Source organism: Geotrypetes seraphini, chromosome 17 (assembly GCF_902459505.1).
Source record: "Geotrypetes seraphini chromosome 17, aGeoSer1.1, whole genome shotgun sequence".
In the NCBI taxonomy this organism is placed as follows: domain Eukaryota; kingdom Metazoa; phylum Chordata; class Amphibia; order Gymnophiona; family Dermophiidae; genus Geotrypetes; species Geotrypetes seraphini.
In genome coordinates this window covers 44,079,861-44,093,609 of record NC_047100.1, presented here as the reverse complement: position 1 = coordinate 44,093,609, position 13,749 = coordinate 44,079,861, and the positions used below count along the sequence as shown (strand labels likewise).

The 13,749-nt window shown below is 43.1% G+C and overlaps 1 protein-coding gene across 3 annotated transcripts in view; it reads right to left on the bottom strand.

Annotated features, from left to right (window-relative positions):
* MAPKAPK3 (MAPK activated protein kinase 3) overlaps positions 1–13,749 on the bottom strand; it is a 134,858-nt gene that overhangs the window by 56,173 nt on the left and 64,936 nt on the right. The window lies entirely within an intron of this gene.

The following is a 13,749-nucleotide window of genomic DNA, read 5'->3' as shown; positions in this document are numbered from 1 at the left end:
CCTAGCACCCTGAGTTTGTGGGTTCAAAGTCTGTACTGCTCCTTGTGACCCTGGCAAGTCAGTTAATCCTCTAGTGCAGGGGTGTCCAATGTCGGTCCTCGAGGGCCGCAGTCCAGTCGGGTTTTCAGGATTTCCCCAATGAATATGCATTGAAAGCAGTGCATGCAAATAGATCTCATGCATATTCATTGGGGAAATCCTGAAAACCCGACTGGACTGCGGCCCTCGAGGACCGACATTGGACACCCCTGCTCTACTGTGAGCCCGCTGGGACAGATAAAGAAAATACTTGAGTACCCAAGGATAGGCTAAAAACAAATCAAATAAATAAAATAACTATGGTTGGGGACAACATTCAAAGTCTCTAGGACTCAACAGAGACAAGCTGAATGTGAGTGAGGTTCTAGAAAGATTCTATGAGCTCTGGCCAGAGATGGTGATCGCACCTCCTGAACTAGATGGGATAAAAATATAGGAAATCCCTCAGCATCCTAATGAAAGAAAGTTTAGTGAAGAGGACAACTACTGGACTATTAAAAAATTATATAAAATAGAAAAAAACTGTTGCCTTTTATTGTTACTTTTCACTTCATCACTTTCATTATATTTTTACTGAACGTTGCTTTAGTTTATGTAAAACATGAGCATGATGTTGGTTTCCAATAGATTTGTACATAAATCTATAATTGATTCAAAGCTGACCAAGGGCATCAATCAATGTATCCTTCATCTCGTACATCTCTCCCTCCCTCTAAATACTATTGAAGAGACTGACCAAACATACAAAGAGAACTTCTAAATCAGTGTTAACCAGTCAAGCTAAAGACACTGAGCAAGTCCTGTTTCAAAACTCCTCCGACTAAACATTCTGACATTTTGTACTGATTAAAAAATTAAATGTAGAGCTTAAAAGTTCTGAAATGGTTTAAGCATATGCTAATGATTCTCCAGACACCTATATACGAGGGTAAATCAAAAATAAAGGCAAAATACATTTAACAGCTTTAATAGAAGTAACTGTGAGCAATTGAACATATCACTTTTCCACACAGTCCCCATGCAAGATGGTGCATTTGTTGTATCAAAAGAACAGCCTTACTGGGTCAGACCAATGGTCCATGAAGCCCAGTAGCCCATTCAACTAGCATCTGCATTCCTGCAGAGAAGAAGTCTTTCGGCTGCTCCCAAAGCTAGGTGAGCACCGCTTCCTTTATGTCATCATGCTTTGTCTTTTGCTCTCCGGGTTGCAGTGATGCACCCATGTCTCATCGCCGGTGACAATTCTCTCCCGAATACTCGGATCTTCTTCATACCGTCTCAGGAATTGGGTTGCAACCTCCACACACTCTTGCTTGTGCAGATCAGTAAGCTGTTTGGGAACCCATCATACACAGACTTTCCTGTATCCCAAGTCATCAACCATTATGGCAAATACAGATCCATAGCTGATATCCAAATTTACAGCCAACTAAATCACCGTTATCTGTCTATCTTCTCTAATCAAGGCATTTGCCCTGTCAATGTGCTCATGTGTGCGTGATGTTGATGGGCAACCAGAACAACCTTCGTCGGTTACACCTGTTCATCCCGCTTTAAACCTTTTTACTCACTCATAAAACTTTCGTTGCTTGATAGTGCTATGTACTCAGTCAATAGCCGATGGTGAATTTCCACAGGTTTCACTCTCTCTGCCCAAAGAAAAGTGCACTACTGCACGCTGTTCTTTGATGGTGCAATCTTGCAATGAAGCATCCATATTTCTGACCTTGGGCTTGCCATACGACTAAAGGTCAAGTCCTGCAATGTACGTGGACAAATTATCCAATAGGCAATGTATGAATACATATGTTGCATTTTATTAGCTCTGTTCCGGCTATCGTGTAATCTAACAATTGCCTTTACTTTTTGATTCACCCTCGTATTAGTTCTTAAGACCTTTTGTGTAATGCCATCTTTCTCCACTTTCTGCAAATCTCAACATCAAAAGGGAAGAAAGTAGACTGGGTACAATAAAAATTATTGCACTAGTCATAATATGATGCCAATCCTCCATAAGCTGTAGGGGTCTGATACTTATCTAGCAAAAAGTAAATATTCTGGCAGCACAGTGAGGCATTTCATTTCAGTCTTAGGGAAGGTAGTATAACCCTATGACTTATCTTCCCCAGGAACACTGATTTCACAACATCTTGTTTCCAGTGGATAAAACACATGGCCTAAATATTGCATGCAGGAATTTGGGCATTTACCCAATTTTCACATGCAATTTAACTAAACTAAACTAAACCTTAAGTTTGTATACCGCATCATTTAATTTAATTTAATTCTTATATACCGCTAATAACTGTGAGGTTTCTAAGCGGTTTACAAAAATGATGCATTAAAGATACAATAAATAAAAACTAAATAAATAAGATAGGTACTTGGAAATTCCCCACCTGTCCCAAAGGCTCACAATCTAACTAAAGTACCTGAAGAAACAGTATGAAAAATAAAAATAAAAAGACAGAGGTAGAGATAGAGATAGAAATGAAACATTCCAACAAGTAATGAATAAATAATTTAAAGATAGAATTAAAATAATTAAAGTAAACAAAATAGAGATAAAAATAAGCAGAGAGAGAGACAGAAACATACTCCAAAAAAGCATCAAGATCTTTGACTTGTAATTATTATGATCATTTAACACCATTTCCATAAAGATAGAGCTCAACATGGTTTACAAGTAATTCAATAAATGAGGGAAGGACATAAGGAATTAGAGGTTATGAAGAGGATAGCTAGCGTTACATTTTAAACAGATAGCTTTATGTTTTGGAGAAATAACTGAACAATTAATGCTAATTGGTATTAATAATCAAGTTCTTAGTGTTAATTAGCATCAATTAAAATTTATGCATGCATTTTTAGGTGCTGGGATCTATGAGTAAATTTTATGTGCGAGTCCAAAAAGAAGGCATGACCATGGGAGGGTCATGTGCGGATCAGGGTCATTCCTGCAATATATGCATGCTGTTTATAGAATTAAGAGGGATGTGCACCTAATTTAGGCATGAGGATTTACATCAAGGTCTAGTTCAGGGGTAGGGAAGTCTGGTCCTCGAGAGCCGTATTCCAGTCGGGTTTTCAGGATTTCCCCAATGAATATGCATGAGATCTATTTGCATGCACTGCTTTCAATGCATATTCATTGGGGAAATCCTGAAAACCCCACTGGAATACGGCTCTCGAGGACCGGAGTTCCCTACCCCTGGTCTAGTTGATCTAAATCCTTCGGAAAATGGACTAGAAATCTAAATAAATGGTGCCTAACTTTGAATGCCATTTATAGAATAGAGCTTAGTTTTATAAATAGTGCCAAAAAATCCAAACTGAGTACAGAATGTATTATTTTATACACACATCAACATAAGAAATCACTGGAGAACATTTTTTTTTTCATACTCTTTACTTAATTTCAGTCTTTGGACTTGATATATATTGAGTGGCTACTCCTGTTTTGTGACTATGAGGAAAATGTTTAGGGACCCATATTCAGCCTGTGGTTGGCTGCCATAGGCTTTTTATAGGTGAAAGGAAAGGGGATGGGATTTGATATACCACCTTTCTGTGGTTACAATTAAAGCAGTTTGCATATTATATATAGGCAATTAATTTGTATCTGGTTAAGGCCCGGATTCTCTAAATGGTGCCATTGTCGGTGGCTGCCTTAAAAGCGGCTGCCGATCGGGTGTCAATCACGCAATGGCACCGTTTAGAGAATCGCACCTCTGGCACAGGTATGCACTGGAAATGTAGGCTAGGGTTTTCAAAGCCTACATTTTGGCATCTACATAGGTTCTTTACAGCGCTTAATGCCACTTTTGGCGTTATCCATGCTTACAGTAGCATTAGGTGCCAAAGTGTCTACGGAGGCATGATTCCAGTGCAGGGTTTATAGGCGCCGATAGGCGCTTTGAAAATCATTAAAAAATGTTTTTGAGTGAAATGGTGTGGTGGCTGTGTTAGTCCACTTTCCATGGTAACATAAAAAAATAAAACAAAAGGAAATAAGGTGATACCTTTTTTTTATTGGACTAACTCAATAAATTTAAACAGCATACTGTATTTCACTTAACTTAGGCACCATTTATAGAATATGGGCCTAAGTGACTTGCCCAGAGTCATAAAGAGCTGCAATGGGAACTGAACTTGGTTCGCCTGATTCTGAGGCCACTGTTAACCATTTCAGAGTAAGGCTATATCTGGATTATCAGAGCTGAATAGTCAGGTATTCAGCAGCCATCAGCTAAACTTTTTAACTGGATTTCTCTTTGCTTGTCTACTGGCTACTTCCCGTTGGAACTCGGCCACATTCTTGTAACTCCTATTATCAAAAACCCCAAAGAACCAGTCTCCTCGGCCGCCAATTACAGACTCATTGCCAACATACCTCTTTTCCTTAAACTAATGGAAGGTCTAGTTAATCTTGATCTCATGAAATATTTAGAGAAGTTCAACATTCTACACAACTCTCAGTGAGGATTTCATACAAACTACAGTACGGAAACTGTCTTAGCGTCGCTGACAGATCATCTCTTCCATCTGTTCTCTCGGAGAAAAAGCGCACTGGTACTTCAGTTTGACCTAAGCAGTGCCTTTGACCTTATCGACCATGACATTCTGATCAGGTGCCTCGATTCTATTGGCGTTTCTGGACAGGTACTAACCTGGTTCACGGGCTTCTTAAAAAACCGCATCTACCAGGTCCACAGCGACAAAACTTTTTCCCAATCTTGGTGTAATCTCTGCGGAGTTCCATAGGGCTCCCCTCTCTCTCCTTCTCTGGGACACCTGCTATCTAACTTAAAATTGAAATCATACATATATGCAGGTGACATTACAATTATCATCCCCATAACCTCATTGACACAAGAGACTGAACAATTCACCTCAACTGTTCTCACTAAGATAGATCAATGGTCTACACAATTCAAACTAAAATTGAACCCAGAACAAACTAAGCTTTTCCTGGCAAGTCCTAACCACAATCTAACGAATACCTCCTTAAAATTATACGGGCTAATTTACCCAATCAACTCCACCATCAAAATCCTTGGAGTTATCCTGGACCGATGCCTGACTTTTGAAGACCATACCAATGCTCAGGTTAAAAAAATGTTTTTGTACCCTCTGGAAACTCCATACCATCAAACACTATTTTGACTTCCTCTCCTTTTGATTACTGGTTCAGTCTCTAATCTTAAGCACCTTAGCTTACTGCAATATCATATACTTGGGATCCTTTAAGAAAACCATCAAACGTCTGAGAATCATTCAGAATACTGCCGTCCATCTCATCTATGGTCTCAAAAAGTCAGATTATGTAAGCCTGTTCTACAGAAAACTTCACTGGTTGCCGATGGAGGCAAGGATCATCTTCAAGTTTGCCTGCCTTTGCTTCAAAACCATAACAGGTTCATCCCCAATCTACCTGTCGCACCAGTTTGTATTTCCAGGCACAACTTGCACACGTAATACCTATCTGTTTACCTTCCCCTCCCTGAAAGGCTGTATCTACAAGAGATTCCTTGATAGAACACTGTCATTCCAAGCAGGCGAATGGAATAAATGTCTAACCACCCTCATTCCAAATACTCCCTCCTACCAATCCTTCAGGAAATCAATTAAAACCTATCTCTTTGATAAATTTCTCTGACTCCTTCCGCCTTGCTTATCTCCAAAATATTTGTTGAACCTCTGACTTGCTTCCGGTTATACCTAACCACTCTTGGCTCACTAATGTAATTGAAAGCATTTTCCGTAACATCGCTGTCTGTGTACAGTCTCTTCCTCTGTAAACCGTTCTGAACTGCTTGTGGTATTGCGGTATGCAAAAATAAAGTTATTATTATCATCCAGGTACCAGTGATATTTAGACTGGTACCCAAATAAAGTTAAGAGCTGCCTTTTTGCTGTTCTAACTCTATCTGGATAGTTTTCTGGTTAGTGGACTGAATATTATCGCCACACAGAGACCTGCCGCCTCTGGGCAGATTCTGCCGAGATAGTGCCCAAGCAATCTGAATGGAGTTCCAACTGCACTTTCTGAAAATATGAGTATAACCTGGTCACTGAGACTTTTGCACCTGTTTTTTTGTGGACCTAGAATTTGGTTATACCGTATTTTGTAGTTTTTAAAAAGATAGTGCCGACAGTTGTGTGATCTATGGAGTTTGGAGAGTGGTGATGTATGTGCATGTTTTATAAAATAGGTGTATACACACATGGAGAGTAATCTTATAAGATTGCACATATTCTACAAGGAAAGTAGGTGCCTCCTTCTTGTTATAGAATAGGAGCGTATTAGGTAAGATGTGCACCTGTACTTTAAACATGAGCCCATATGCCAACCATAGAGCTGCTGTAAGCACTTGTGCCTAAAAGCACTATTTATATTATTCTACAAGGTATGCGTGTTCAGTAAGAGTCCCACCCATGGGTATGAGTATGTGCCAGGTAAAATAGGTGCATATTTATAAAATATCAGTACGGCAAAATTTTGGCATCTCCTTATGTATGTGCAAATCATTTCCGAGACATTTAATTGCCACTTTATGTTGGCACCCGCTTTAAAGAATCAGTGCTAGAGATGGGAAAGAAAACAGGAGCCTGACTTTTCGATCGATTCTCCCAGCTATATTTTCATCTTTACACACACACATGGATAAGCTGCTTTACAGGTTACTTGTACTATCCTCCCTTTCTTAATGAGCCCAGCCTTCGCAGAGTAATGTACTTGTCCCATCTTGCCAAGTCTCAGTTCCCAGAGAAAAGAGAGGATGAAATATAATGTGTAAATACTCCTAAGTGTAGGTTTCAGCCTTTTTTCTTTTCCTTCTTAATATACATCTTTTTCTTGCAGAATCAGCAAAGCATGCACACACCATAATTGTATGTTCATCTTTCCTTTTCAAGACTTCATTTTAGTACTACAAAAATTTCTTTAATCTGTTGGCCCTGAACTAATCTAATGCTTGCTTATTGGCTGCCTTCCTTCCATGTATCATAGAAACATGACAGCAGATAAAGGCCAAATAGCACATCCAGTCTGCCCATCCGCAGCATCCACTATCTCCTACTCTCTCTAAGAGATCCCATGTGCCTATCTCCCATGTGCCATGTGAATCTTGAATTCAGATACAGTCTTTGCCTCCACCAGTTCTACTGGGAGACTACCGTATTCCACGCATATACAACCCTTTCTGTAAAAAAGTGGGAATTAGGCAAAATAACACACCATTTATAAAATTAGGGCATTAGCCCAAATTAGGAGGTCAATATTCAAAAGGGATCTACATAGTAAACATAGTAACATCGTAGATGACAGCAGATAAAGACCCGAATGGTCCATCTAGTCTGCCCAACCTGATTCAATCTAAAAATCTGTTGGGTTTTTTCTTCTTCTTCTTAGCTATCTCTGGGCAAGAATCCAAAGCTCTGCCCGGTACTGTTCTTAGGTTCCAACTACTGAAGTCTCCATCAGAGCTCACTCCAGTCCATCTACACCCTCCCAGCCATTGATGCTCTCCCCAGCCCATCCTCTACCAAACGGCCATAAACAGACACAGACTCTGCAAGTCTGCCCATTACTGGTCTTAGTTCAATATTTAATATTATTTTCTGATTCTAGATCCTCTGTGTTCATCCCACGCTTTTTTGAACTCCGTCACCATTTTCATCTCCACCACCTCTCTCGGGAGTGCATTCCAGGCATCCACCACCCTCTTCGTAAAGAAGAATTTCCTAACATTGCTCTTGAGTCTACCATCCCTCAACCTCAAATTATGTCCTCTGGTTTTTTACCATTTTCCTTTCTCTGGAAAAGATTTTGTTCTACGTTAATACCTTTCAAGAATTTGAACGTCTGAATCATATCTCCCCTGAATGTCTGAATCACATCTCTAGCTAAGAAAGATTTAACTAGATCAAACCCTTTGAAAATGCATCAGGCTAAGCAATTAAGTTCTGCTCATATTCTAGGCAAGCTTAGCAGTAGGGATAGGTTAGTGGGAGAAAGCCAGGGATTAACACTCTAGAATCAGTGTTAGCCAGCTAATTTAAATCTAGGTCAGGGGTGTCAAAGTCCCTCCTCGAGGGCCACAATCCAGTCGGGTTTTCAGGATTTCCCCAATGAATATGCATTGAAAGCAGTTCATTCAAATAGATCTCATGCATATTCATTGGGGAAATCCTGAAAACCTGACTGGATTGCGGCCCTCAAGGAGGGACTTTGACACTAAATGGCGTGCTATCCTGAGATTTAGGTGCAACTAACTTGGCTAAGAAGCCAATTGGTGTTAATAATTGGGTGCTAGCTATTGGCGTTAATTGGCAAAATGTAATTATGCTCTCTTTTTTTTTTTTTCCTCATGACTTTCAGTATTTTTCTGACCCTGACATGACAAACAAACCTGTTGTCAGGGCAGCCTGTTCCTTGTGACGGCGGCAGAATCATGGGAAATTCTGCTGCAATGCTGAAGCCTTGCCACTTTCTTCAGTGTCTGCCCCCTTGTCTGCTACTCCCCAGGTAGATAAATACCAACTTACCTCACACCACTGATCCATATCTAGCAATCTCATATCTGCAACCTGTGCTGTATGGCTATGCATTTAACTATTTGCACCCGCTTGCTTCCTCACCAAACACATAGGCCACATGATGCTGACACAATTACTGTTGAGGAAAGTGTTGAAATTAAGAGAGTGAATGGGAGAACATGAAGAAAAATTGATGAGAACGGGGGAAGAACTGAGGCGATGAAGAGAGATGAAGGGAGGTGTAAGAGGGAGAAGAAGGCACATGGAAGAAGGAGGAGAAAGTGCATAGGAGGGAGAGAGAAAAGAGTTGAGAAGAGGAAGAACAGGAAGAAGAGACTACAGGACAGGGGTGAGAAAGGAAAAGAGTCATTTAGAAGAGAAGAAAATGAAAAAGAAATATAGAGAAAGAAAATACATATTAAAATATAAAAAAAATAACCTAAGCAGATTTCTGCAACAAAGTCTGAAATATGATTTTTTAAAAATATATATATAACTGAAAAATGTGCAACAACAATTGGCTAATCTTTGCAGACCACACAATGTTTATTTATACAAGAATGCTATAATATTGCTGCACACTTTCCCTTCCTATATTGAGGAACCTGTGCTATTGAGCTGCTATGAGAGACTGCTCATGTTGTCTACTCTAGTCTAGAAGACCTAAAATTCGTGGGGCCCTTTTACTAAAAAGGGGCCCGTGCTATTTTAGCAAGGGGTTTCCTGCCCACTATAAAATAGCCACATCTATTTTTCCTATTAATGGCCATGCACTAATTCCCCAATTATCGCATGGCTATTAACACCTATTTATGGTTTACGGATTCATTTTATTTAATATTCTGCCCTTCCTTAGGCAATAACAGGGCGGTTCACAATAACAACATTTACTAGACAGCAAGAGCCCCTATGTGCTTAATTGGTTAGCCTATGGTAATGTAGCCATGCTAACCAATTAGCGCAGGGCATATCTACTCTCCATCTCCGAACACACCCCCTACACTAAAATAGAAACCTATTTTTTAGTGTGGTTAGTGGATTCTGCTGATTCCAAAACCACTGCGGGACGTCCAAGCACATCCGCAGAAGTACCTTTTTAGCCTGTAGTAAGAATATATTAGTGCTTGAAAAGACCCCCTTGTTTGGAAGCCGTAGTAGGGAATGAGATCTGAGAAATCATTTGGGGGCATAAGAGCTGCCATGGAGAATAAACGAATAAGGAAACTGTAAGCCATAAGAGCTATTATGAATCTGGACGAAGAATGAAGCGGAGGTCCAGGACTATGTCAAAACTGGTTAAGGATACTGTAAAAAGATGCATCCTGCGTTGCTCCAACAGGAATAATGTGCTCAGAAAATGGAAACGTTAGGTAAGAAAATGTAGTAAGCAAGCTCACCATGGCAGGTTTCTGAGGGCGTGGCAAAGAGAAGCTGCAGCTGAAGCAAGACAATAGGTCCTGACAACCACACGATGCAAAGAACAATCTGTATATACTTTTACAATTCATTTTAGCAGTGGTGGTATTCAGATGATCCTAATTATCACAATCTCAAGGGGGAGCCTACTGGCGTAAAAGTTAATTGAGAGGATACAAGGCTGCAGGTTCAGCAAGGGAGCGCTTGTATTAACCCTGAGGAAAAGAAATTAAATGTGAAGGTAAATTAAGGAAAAATAAATGTACATTTTATGCTTTGCTCTGTCAAAGGGTCAGAATGACAGGTAACTATTATCAGTAAAGCTTTTTGTTATTTAGCATCCAGTCTCTGGAATCAACTCCTGAGTAATAAGAACATAAGAAATTGCCTCCGCTGAGGCAGACCAGAGGTCCATCTCGCCCAGCGGTCCGCTCCCGCGGCGGCCCATCAGGCCCATTGCCTGAGCAATGGTCCCAGACTATCCCTATAACCTACCGCTACTCTTATCTGTACCCCTCAATTCCTTTATCCTCTAGGAACCTATCCAAACCTTCTTTGAAGCCTTGTAACGTGCTCCGGCCTATCACAGCCTCCGGAAGCACACTCCATGTATCCACCACCCTCTGGGTGAAAAAGAACTTTCTGGCATTTGTTCTAAATCTGTCCCCTTTTAATTTCTCCGAGTGCCCCCTTGTACTTGTGGTTCCCCGTAATCTGAAAAATCTGTCCCTGTCTACTTTTTCTATACCCTTCAGGATCTTGAAGGTTTCTATCATGTCTCCTCTAAGTCTCCGCCTTTCCAGGGAGAACAGCCCCAGCTTTTTCAGTCTGTCAGTATATGGGAGGTTTTCCATACCCTTTATCAGTTTTGCACAGTTACTTACCGTAACAGGTGTTATCCAGGGACAGCAGGCAGATATTCTTTACGCATGGGTGACGTCACCGACGGAGCCCTGGTACGGACCTTTTTAACTAGAAAGTTCTAGTTGGCCGCACCGCGCATGCGCGAGTGCCTTCCCGTCCGACGGAGGAGTGCGTGGTCCCCAGTTAAGATAAGCCAGCTAAGAAGCCAACCCGGGGAGGCGGGTGGGACGTAAGAATATCTACCTGCTGTCCCTGGATAACACCTGTTACGGTAAGTAACTGTGCTTTATCCCAGGACAAGCAGGCAGCATATTCTTTACGCATGGGTGACCTCCAAGCTAACAGAGGGGGAGGAGGGATGGTTGGCCATTAGGAAAATAAATTTTGTAACACAGATTGGCCGAAGTGTCCATCCCGTCTGGAGAAGGCATCCAGACAGTAGTGAGTAGTGAACGTGTGAACTGAGGACCAAGTGGCAGCCTTGCAGATTTCCTCGATGGGCGTGGAACAGAGGAAAGCCACAGAAGCAGCCATAGCTCTGACCCTGTGGGCCGTGACAGCACCTTCCAGTGAGAGACCGGCCCGAGCATAACAGAACGCAATACAGGCAGCAAGCCAGTTGGAAAGCGTCCGTTTAGAGACAGGACGACCTAGACGGTTAGGATCGAAGGTCAGAAAGAGCTGAGGGGACGAGCGGTGAGCCCTGGTACGGTCAAGGTAGTATGCAAGGGCACGCTTACAATCCAGCGTGTGCAACGCTTGTTCCCCAGGATGAGAATGGGGTTTAGGGAAAAAGACAGGCAACACAATGGACTGGTTGAGGTGAAAAGCCGAGACCACCTTGGGAAGGAATTTAGGATGGGTACGCAGAACCCCCTTGTCATGGTGAAAAACAGTGAACGGTGGAGCGGCGACCAGTGCATGCATCTCACTAACCCTCCTGGCAGAGGTGATGGCAATGAGGAAAAGCACCTTCCATGTTAGAAGTTTGAGCGAAGTTGTGGCAATAGGCTCAAAAGGGGGTTTCATGAGGGCTGATAAAACCACATTCAGGTCCCAGACGACCGGAGGAGGCTTCAGAGGTGGTTTGACATTGAAGAGGCCTCTCATGAACCGGGAAACCAGTGGATGAGCCGTCAGAGGTTTTCCGAGGATAGGCTCATGAAACGCAGTGATGGCACTGAGGTGAACTCTGATTGAGGTAGACTTGAGGCCAGCGTCGGACAGAGAGAGCAAATAGTCCAGTACGGTTTCCATCGCTAATGAGGTGGGATCGTGATGATGCAGTAGACACCAAGAGGAGAACCTGGTCCACTTCTGATGGTAACATTGGAGGGTGGCCGGTTTCCTGGAGGCATCCAAAATGCGACGGACAGGCTGCGACAGATTCTCTGGAGAGGTTAGCCCGAGAGAAACCAAGCTGTCAGGTGGAGGGAGGACAGATTGGGATGCAGTAGAGATTGACGTTGCTGCGTAAGTAGAGTAGGAAACACAGGAAGAGGAATGGGCTCCCTGGAGCTGAGCTGAAGCAGGAGGGAGAACCAGTGTTGGCGAGGCCACCGAGGAGCGATGAGAATCATGGTGGCCCTGTCCCTGCGGAGTTTGGATAACGTCCGCAACATCAAAGGTAGTGGAGGAAAGGCATAGAGGAACCGATCCGTCCAGTCGAGCAGGAATGCATCTGGGGTCAGACGATGAGGAGAGAAGAGTCTGGAACAGAACTGGGGCAGCTGATGGTTGTGAGGCGCTGCAAAGAGGTCCACCTGCGGAGTGCCCCAGCGAGCAAAGATGGAGTGGTCTAGAGTCCACTCGTGAGGTTGAAGGATGCGGTTGAGATTGTCGGCCAGGGAGTTCTGTTCGCCCTGGATATAGACAGCCTTGAGGAAGAGATTGTGGGCCGTGGCCCAGGTCCAGATGCGGAGAGCCTCCTGAGAAAGGAGGCGAGATCCGGTGCCGCCTTGCTTGTTTATGTAGTACATGGCGACTTGATTGTCTGTGCACAGGAGAAGAACCTGAGGGCAGAGAAGGTGCTGGAAGGCTTTGAGAGCATAGAACATGGCTCTGAGTTCTAGGAAATTGATGCGATGTTGACGCTCCTGAGGGGTCCAGAGTCCCTGGGTGCGTAGATCTCCTAGGTGAGCTCCCCACGCATAGGGGGAGGCATCCGTGGATACGATCATGGAGTGAGGGGGTAGATGAAAGAGTAGACCCCTGGAAAGATTTGAGGAGTTCAACCACCATTGAAGAGATTGCTGAAGAGACGATGTCACAGAGATGGGATGAGAAAGAAGATCCGTGGTCTGCGACCATTGGTTGGCAAGAGTCCATTGAGGTGTCCTGAGGTGGAGTCGTGCCAGAGGAAGCACATGTACCGTCGAGGCCATGTGGCCCAGGAGGACCATCATCTGTCGGGCAGGAATGGAGTGATGAAGGAGCACCTGACGACAGAGGTGGAGCAGGGTCCGCTGACGATCGGATGGGAGAAACGCCCTCATTAGTGTGGTGTCGAGAACTGCTCCAATGAACTGAAGTCGCTGTGTAGGAAGCAGATGCGACTTGGGGTAGTTGATCTCGAACCCCAGGAGATGGAGGAGAGAGATGGTGTGATGAGTGGCTTGTAGCACATAGCGGCGACGTAGGTGCTTTCACCAACCAATCGTCCAAGTAGGGGAACACCTGGAGGTTGTGAGACCTGAGGAAGGCCGCCACCACAATAAGGCATTTGGTGAACACCTTGGGCGATGAAGCGAGGTCAAAAGGTAGCACTTTGTACTGATAGTGACGGTGCTGTATCTGAAACCGTAGGTAGCGACGTTAAGTCGGATTGATTGGGATGTGAGTGTAGGCCTCTTTGAGGTCCAGGGAACATAGCCAGTCGTGTTGAGAGAG